Source organism: Oryctolagus cuniculus, unplaced genomic scaffold (assembly GCF_964237555.1).
Source record: "Oryctolagus cuniculus unplaced genomic scaffold, mOryCun1.1 SCAFFOLD_43, whole genome shotgun sequence".
NCBI classification, from domain to species: domain Eukaryota; kingdom Metazoa; phylum Chordata; class Mammalia; order Lagomorpha; family Leporidae; genus Oryctolagus; species Oryctolagus cuniculus.
In genome coordinates, this window is record NW_027208207.1 from 1,393,945 (window position 1) to 1,402,834 (window position 8,890).

Sequence of the window (8,890 nt, forward strand, 5' to 3'; positions counted from 1 at the left end):
AAAGTGGTTTTGGAGAAAAGCACAATCTTCCTGTTCGGCAAACACATCCAATGTCATGTTTACAGAAAGAAATATCATGTTTTCTCAGGTTTCTGAAGCTTTCTTCCTAGAAAACTCGAATGTGTGGAGGATTTGACTCCAGGTGGAACCTATTAGCGTTTGGCAGCTAAAAACAAAAACTTACATGCTAAAATGCATTCAAAACCGTAAAGTCCATAGAAAATGTCCAGAAAACACAAACAAACACAAAGAGGCTGTAGCAAGATCTGGGATTGAGATAGCCACAACACACCAGATAGTTTTGTTTTCATCCAGGAGTATCTGGACAAATTGTTGTACTTTGAAGAGAAATTTAACCAAAAAATCACCGTGAAAGTGGTTTTGGAGAAAAGCACAATCTTCCTGTTTGGCAATTGCATCCATTGTCATGTTTACAGAAAGAAATATCATGTTTTCTCATGTTTCTGAAGCTTTCTCCCTAGAAAACTCGAATGTGTGGAGGATTTGACTCCAGGTGGAACGAATTAGCGTTTGCCAGCAGAAAACAAAACCTTACATGCTAAAACGCATTCAAAACCGTAAAGTCCATAGAGAATGTCCAGAAAACACAAACACACACAGAGGCTGTAGCAAGATCGGGGATTGAGATAGCTAAAAATAACCAGATAGTTTTGTTTTCATCCAGGAGTATCTGGACAAATTCTTGTGGATTTCGGGTGAAATTTAATCAAAAAATCACCGTGAAAGTGGTTTTGTAGAAAAGCACAATCTTCCTGTTCGGCAAACACATCCAATGTCATGTTTACAGAAAGAAATATCATGTTTTCTCAGGTTTCTGAAGCTTTCTTCCTAGAAAACTCGAATGTGTGGCGGATTTGACTCCAGGTGGAACCTATTAGCGTTTGGCAGCTAAAAACAAAAACTTACATGCGAAAATGCACTCAAAACCGTAAAGACCATAGAAAATGTCCAGAAAACACAAACAAACACAAAGAGGCTGTAGCAAGATCTGGGATTGAGATAGCCACAACACACCAGATAGTTTTGTTTTCATCCATGAGTATCTGGACAAATTGTTGTGGATTTCGGGTGAAAATTAACCAAAGATCACCGTGAAAGTGGATTTGGAGAAAAGCACAATCTTCCTGTTCAACAAATGCATCCAATGTCATGTTTACAGAAAGAAATATCATGTTTTCTCAGGTTTCTGAAGCTTTCTTCCTAGAAAATTCGAATGTGTGGAGGATTTGACTCCAGGTGGAACCAATTAGCGTTTGCCAGCAGAAAACAAAAAGCGTCCTACTAAAATGCATTCAAAACCTTAAAGTCCATAGAGAATGTCCAGAAAACACAAACACACACAGAGTCTGTAGCAAGATCTGGGATTGAGATAGCCACAACACACCAGATAGTTTTGTTTTCATCCAGGAGTATCTGGGCAAATTGTTGTAGTTTTGAAGTGAAATTTAACGAAAAAATCACAATGAAAGTGGTTTTAGAGAAAAGCACAGTCTTCCTGTTTGGGAAATGCATCCAATGTCATGTTTACAGAAAGAAATATCATGTTTTCTCAGGTTTCTGAAGCTTTCTTCCTAGAAAACTCGAATGTGTGGATGATTTGACTCCAGGTGAACCAATTAGCGTTTGGCAGCTAAAAACAAAAACTTACATGCTAAAACGCATTCAAAACTGTAAAGGCCATAGAGAATGTCCAGAAAACACAAACAAACACAGAGGCTGTAGCAAGAATGGGATTGAGATAGCCACAACACACCACATAGTTTTGTTTTCATCCAGGAGTATCTGGACAAATTGTTGTACTTTGAAGAGAAATTTAACCAAAAAATCACCGTGAAAGTGGTTTTGGAGAAAAGCACAAGCTTCCTGTTCGGCAAATGCATCCATTGTCATGTTTACAGAAAGAAATATCATGTTTTCTCAGGTTTCTGAAGCTTTCTCCCTAGAAAACTCGAATGTCTGGAGGATTTGACTCCAGGTGGAACCAATTAGCGTTTGCCAGCAGAAAACAAAAAGGGTCCTGCTAAAATGCATTAAAAAACTTAAAGTCCATAGAGAATGTCCAGAAAACACAAACACACACAGAGGCTGAAGCAATATCTGGGATTGAGATAGCTAAAAATAACCAGATAGTTTTGTTTTCATCCAGGATTATCTGGACAAATTGTTGTAGTTTTGAAGTGAAATTTAACCAAAAAATCACAATGAAAGTTGTTTTTGAGAAAAGCACAATCTTCCTGTTCAGCAAATGCATCCAATGTCATGTTTACAGAAAGAAATATCATGTTTTCTCAGGTTTCTGAAGCTTTCTTCCTAGAAAACTCGAATGTGTGGAGGATTTGACTCCAGGTGGAACCAATTAGCGTTTGGCAGCTAAAAACAAAAACTTACATGCTAAAACGCATTCAAAACCGTAAAGTCCATAGAGAATGTCCAGAAAACACAAACAAACACAGAGACTGTAGCAAGATCTGGGATTGAGATAGCCACAACACACCAGATAGTTTTGTTTTCATCCAGGAGTATCTGGACAATTTGTTGTACTTTGAAGAGAAATTTAACCAAAAATCACCGTGAAAGTGGTTTTGGAGAAAAGCACAATTTTCCTGTTTGGCAAATGCATCCATTGTCATGTTTACAGAAAGAAATATCATGTTTTCTCAGGTTTCTGAAGCTTTCTTCCTAGAAAACTCGAATGTGTGGAGGATTTGTATCCAGGTGGAACCAATTAGCGTTTGCCAGCAGAAAACAAAAAGGGTCCTGCTAAAATGCATTCAAAAACTTAAAGTCCATAGAGAATGTCCAGAAAACACAAACACACACAGAGGCTGAAACAATATCTGGGATTGAGATAGCTAAAAATAACCAGATAGTTTTGTTTTCATCCAGGAGTATCTGGACAAATTGCTGTAGTTTGAAGTGAAATTTAACCAAAAAATCACAATGAAAGTGGTTTTGGAGAAAAGCACAATCTTCCTGTTCGGAAAATGCATCCAATGTCATGTTTACAGAAAGAAATATCATGTTTTCTCAGGTTTCTGAAGCTTTCTTCCTAGAAAACTCGAATGTGTGGAGGATTTGACTCCAGGTGGAACCAATTAGCGTTTGGCAGCTAAAAACAAAAACTTACATGCTAAAATGCATTCAAAACTGTTAATTCCGTAGAGAATGTCCAGAAAATACAAAAACACAGAGGCTGTAGCAAGATCTTGGATTTTGATAGCCACAACACACCAGATAGTTTTGTTTTCATCCAGGAGTATCTGGACAAATTGTTGTAGATTTGAAGTGAAATTTAACCAAAAATCACCATGAAAGTGGTTTTGGAGAAAAGCACAAACTTCCTGTTCAACAAATGCATCCAATGTCATGTTTACAGAAAGAAATATCATGTTTTCTCAGGTTTCTGAAGCTTTCTCCCTAGAAAACTCGAATGTGTGGAGGATATGACTCCAGGTGGAACCAATTAGCGTTTGCCAGCAGAAAACAAAAAGGGTCCTGCTAAAATGCATTCAAAAACTTAAAGTCCATAGAGAATGTCCAGAAAACACAAACCCACACAGAGGCTGAAGCAATATCTGGGATTGAGATAGCTAAAAATAACCAGATAGTTTTGTTTTCATCCAGGAGTATCTGGACAAATTGTTGTAGTTTTGAAGTGAAATTTAACCAAAAAATCACCGTGAAAGTGGTTTTAGAGAAAAGCACAATCTTCCTGTTCGGCAAACACATCCAATGTCATGTTTACAGAAAGAAATATCATGTTTTCTCAGGTTTCTGAAGCTTTCTTCCTAGAAAACTCGAATGTGTGGAGGATTTGACTCCAGGTGGAACCAATTAGCGTTTGGCAGCTAAAAAAAAACCTTACATGCTAAAATGCATTAAAAAACGTAAAGTCCATTGAGAATGTCCCGAAAACACAAACAAACACAGAGGCTGTAGCAAGATCTGGGATTGAGATAGCCACAACACACCAGATAGTTTTGTTTTCATCCAGGAGTATCTGGACAAATTGTTGTAGTTTTGAAGTGAAATGTAACCAAAAAATCACCGTGAAAGTGGTTTTGGAGAATACCACAATCTTCCTGTTTGGCAAATGCATCCATTGTCATGTTTACAGAAAGAAATATCATGTTTTCTCAGGTTTCTGAAGCTTTCTTCCTAGAAAATTCGAATGTGTGGAGGATTTGACTCCAGGTGGAACCAATTAGCGTTTGCCAGCAGAAAACAAAAAGGGTCCTACTAAAATGCATTCAAAACCTTAAAGTCCATAGAGAATGTCCAGAAAACACAAACACACACAGAGTCTGTAGCAAGATCTGGGATTGAGATAGCCACAGCACACCAGATAGCTTTCTTTTCATCCAGGAGTATCTGGACAAATTCTTGTGGATTTCGGGTAAAATTTAACAAAATTCACCGTGAAAGTGGTTTTGGAGAAAAGCACAAACTTCCTGTTCGGCAAATGCATCCAATGTCATGTTTACAGAAAGAAATATCATGTTTTCTCAGGTTTCTGAAGCTTTCTTCCTAGAAAACTCGAATGTGTGGAGGATTTGACTCCAGGTGGAACCAATTAGCGTTTGGCAGCTAAAAACAAAAACTTACATGCTAAAACGCATTCAAAACCGTCAAGTCCATAGAGAATGTCCAGAAAACACAAACACACACAGAGGCTGTAGCAAGATCTGGGATTGAGATAGCCACAACACACCAGATAGTTTTGTTTTCATCCAGGAATATCTGGAAAAATTCTTGTACTTTGAAGAGAAATGTAACCAAAAAATCACCGTGAAAGTGGTTTTGGGGAAAAGCACAATCTTCCTGTTCGGCAAATGCATCCAATGTCATGTTGACAGAAAGAAATATCATGTTTTCTCAGGTTTTTGAAGCTTTCTTCCTAGAAAACTCGAATGTCTGGAGGATTTGACTCCAGGTGGAAACAATTAGCGTTTTCCAGCAGAAAACAAAAAGGGTCCTGCTATGCATTCAAAACCTTAAAGTCCATAGAGAATGTCCAGAAAACACAAACACACACAGAGGCTGTAGCAATATCTGGGATTGAGATAGCCACAGCACACCAGATAGTTTTGTTTTCATCCAGGAGTATCTGGACAAATTGTTGTGGATTTCGGGTGAAATTTAACAAAAATCACCGTGAAAGTGGTTTTGCAGGAAAGTACAAACTTCCTGTTTGGCAAATGCATCCAATGTCATGTTTACAGAAAGAAATATCATGTTTTCTCAGGTTTCTGAAGCCTTCTTCCTAGAAAACTCGAATGTGTGGAGGATTTGACTCCAGGTGGAACCAATTAGCGTTTGCCAGCAGAAAACAAAAACTTACATGCTAAAATGCATTCAAAAACTTAAAGTCCATAGAGAATGTCCAGAAAACACAAACACACACAGAGGCTGAAGCAATATCTGGGATTGAGATAGCTAAAAATAACCAGATAGTTTTGTTTTCATCCAGGAGTATCTATACAAATTGTTGTACTTTGAAGAGAAATTTAACCAAAAAATCACCGTGAAAGTGGTTTTGGAGAAAAGCACAATCTTCCTGTTTGGCAAATGCATCCAATGTCATGTTTACAGACAGAAATATCATGTTTTCTCAGGTTTCTGAAGCTTTCTTCCTAGAAAACTCGAATGTGTGGAGGATTTGACTCCAGGTGGAACCAATTAGCGTTTGGCAGCTAAAAACAAAAATGGTCCTGCTAAAATGCATTCAAAACCGTAAAGTCCATAGAGAATGTCCAGAAAACACAAACACACACAGAGGCTGTAGCAAGATCTGGCATTGAGGTAGCCACAATACACCAGATACTTTTCTTTTCATCCAGGAATATCTGAACAAATTGTTGTACTTTGAAGAGAAATTTAACCAAAAAATCACCGTGAAAGTGGTTTTGGAGAAAAGCACAATCTTCCTGTTCGGCAAATGCATCCAATGTCATGTTTACAGAAAGAAATATCATGTTTTCTCAGGTTTCTGAAGCTTTCTTCCAAGAAAACTCGAATGTGTGGAGGATTTGACTCCAGGTGGAACCAATTAGCGTTTTCCAGCAGAAAACAAAAAGGATCCTGCTAAAATGCATTCAAAACCTTAAAGTCCATAGAGAATGTCCAGAAAACACAAACACACACAGAGGCTGTACCAAGATCTGGCATTGAGATAGCCACAACACACCAGATAGTTTTGTTTTCATCCAGGAGTATCTGGACAAATTGTTGTGGATTTCGGGTGAAATTTAACAAAAATCACCGTGAAAGTGGTTTTGGAGGAAAGCACAATCTTCCTGTTTGGCAAATGCATCCAATGTCATGTTTACAGAAAGAAATATCATGTTTTCTCAGGTTTTTGAAGCTTTCTTCCTAGAAAACTCAAATGTGTGGAGGATTTGACTCCAGGTGGAACCAATTAGCGTTTGCCAGCAGAAAACAAAAACTTACATGCTAAAATGCATTCAAAACCTTAAAGTCCATAGAGAATGTCCAGAAAACACAAACACACACAGAGGCTGAAGCAATATCTGGGATTGAGATAGCTAAAAATAACCAGATAGTTTTGTTTTCATCCAGGAGTATCTGGACAAATTGTTGTAGTTTTGAAGTGAAATTTAACCAAAAAATCACCGTGAAAGTGGTTTGGGAGAAAAGCACAATCTTCCTGTTCGGCAAATGCAACCTATGTCATGTTGACAGAAAGAAATATCATGTTTTCTCGGGTTTCTGAAGCTTTCTTCCTAGAAAACTCGAATGTGTGGAGGATTTGACTCCAGGTGGAACCAATTAGCGTTTGGCAGCTAAAAACAAAAACTTACATGCTAAAATATATTCAAAACCGTCAAGTCCATAGAGAATGTCCAGAAAACACAAACACACACAGAGGCTGTAGCAAGATCTGGCATTGACATAGCTAAAAATCACCAGATATCTTTGTTTTCATCCAGGAGTATCTGGACAAATTGTTGTAGTTTTGAAGTGAAATTAAACCAAAAAATCAAAATGAAAGTTGTTTTGGAGAAAAGCACAATCTTCCTGTTCGGCAAATGCATCCAATGTCATGTTTACAGAAAGAAATATCATGTTTTCTCAGGTTTCTGAAGGTATCTTCCTAGAAAATTCGAATGTGTGGAGGGTTTGACTCCAGGTGGAAGCAAAGAGCGTTTGGCAGCTAAAAACAAAAATGGTCCTGCTAAAATGCATTCAAAACCGTCAAGTCCATAGAGAATGTCCAGAAAACACAAACAAACACAGATGCTGTAGCAAGATCTGGCATTGAGGTAGCCACAATACACCAGATACTTTTCTTTTCATCCAGGAATAACTGGACAAATTGTTGTACCTTGAAGAGAAATTTAACCAAAAAATCACCGTGAAAGTGGTTTTGGAGAAAAGCACAATATTCCTGTTCGGCAAATGCATCCAATGTCATGTTTACAGAAAGAAATATCATGTTTTCTCAGGTTTCTGAAGCTTTCTTCCTAGAAAACTCGAATGTGTGAAGGATTTGACTCCAGGTGGAACCAATTAGCGTTTTCCAGCAGAAAACAAAAACTTACATGCTAAAATGCATTCAAAACCGTAAAGTCCATAGAAAATGTCCAGATAACACAAACAAACACAAAGAGCCTGTAGCAAGATCTGGGATTGAGATAGCCACAACACACCAGATAGTTTTGTTTTCATCCAGGAGTATCTGGACAAATTGTAGTGGATTTCGGGTGAAATTTAACCAAAGATCACCGTGAAAGTGGATTTGGAGAAAAGCACAATCTTCCTGTTCAACAAATGCATCCAATGTCATGTTTACAGAAAGAAATATCATGTTTTCTCAGGTTTCTGAAGCTTTCTTCCTAGAAAATTCGAATGTGTGGAGGATTTGACTCCAGGTGGAACCAATTAGCGTTTGCCAGCAGAAAACAAAAAGGGTCCTACTAAAATGCATTCAAAACCTTAAAGTCCATAGAGAATGTCCAGAAAACACAAACACACACAGAGTCTGTAGCAAGATCTGGGATTGAGATAGCCACAACACACCAGATAGTTTTGTTTTCATCCAGGAGTATCTGGACAAATTCTTGTGGATTTCGGGTAAAATTTAACAAAATTCACCGTGAAAGTGGTTTTGGAGAAAAGCACAAACTTCCTGTTCGGCAAATGCATCCAATGTCATGTTTACAGAAAGAAATATCATGTTTTCTCAGGTTTCTGAAGCTTTCTTCCTAGAAAACTCGAATGTGTGGAGGATTTGACTCCAGGTGGAACCAATTAGCGTTTGGCAGCTAAAAACAAAAACTTACATGCTAAAACGCATTCAAAACCGTCAAGTCCATAGAGAATGTCCAGAAAACACAAACACACACAGAGGCTGTAGCAAGATCTGGGATTGAGATAGCCACAACACACCAGATACTTTTCTTTTCATCCAGGAGTATCTGGACAATTTGTTGTACTTTGAAGAGAAATTTAACCAAAAAATCACCGTGAAAGTGGTTTTGGAGAAAAGCACAATCTTCCTGTTGGCAATTGCATCCATTTTCATGTTTACAGAAAGAAATATCATGTTTTCTCAGGTTTCTGAAGCTTTCTTCCTAGAAAACTCGAATGTGTGCAGGATTTGACTCCAGGTGGAACCAATTAGCGTTTGCCAGCAGAAAACAAAAACTTACATGCTAAAATGCATTCAAAACTGTTAAGTCCATAGAGAATGTCCAGAACACACAAACACCCACAGAGGCTGTAGCAAGATCGGGGATTGAGATAGCTAAAAATAACCAGATAGTTTTGTTTTCATCCAGGAGTATCTGGACAAATTCTTGTGGATTTCGGGTGAAATTTAACCAAAAAATCACCGTGAAAGTGGTTT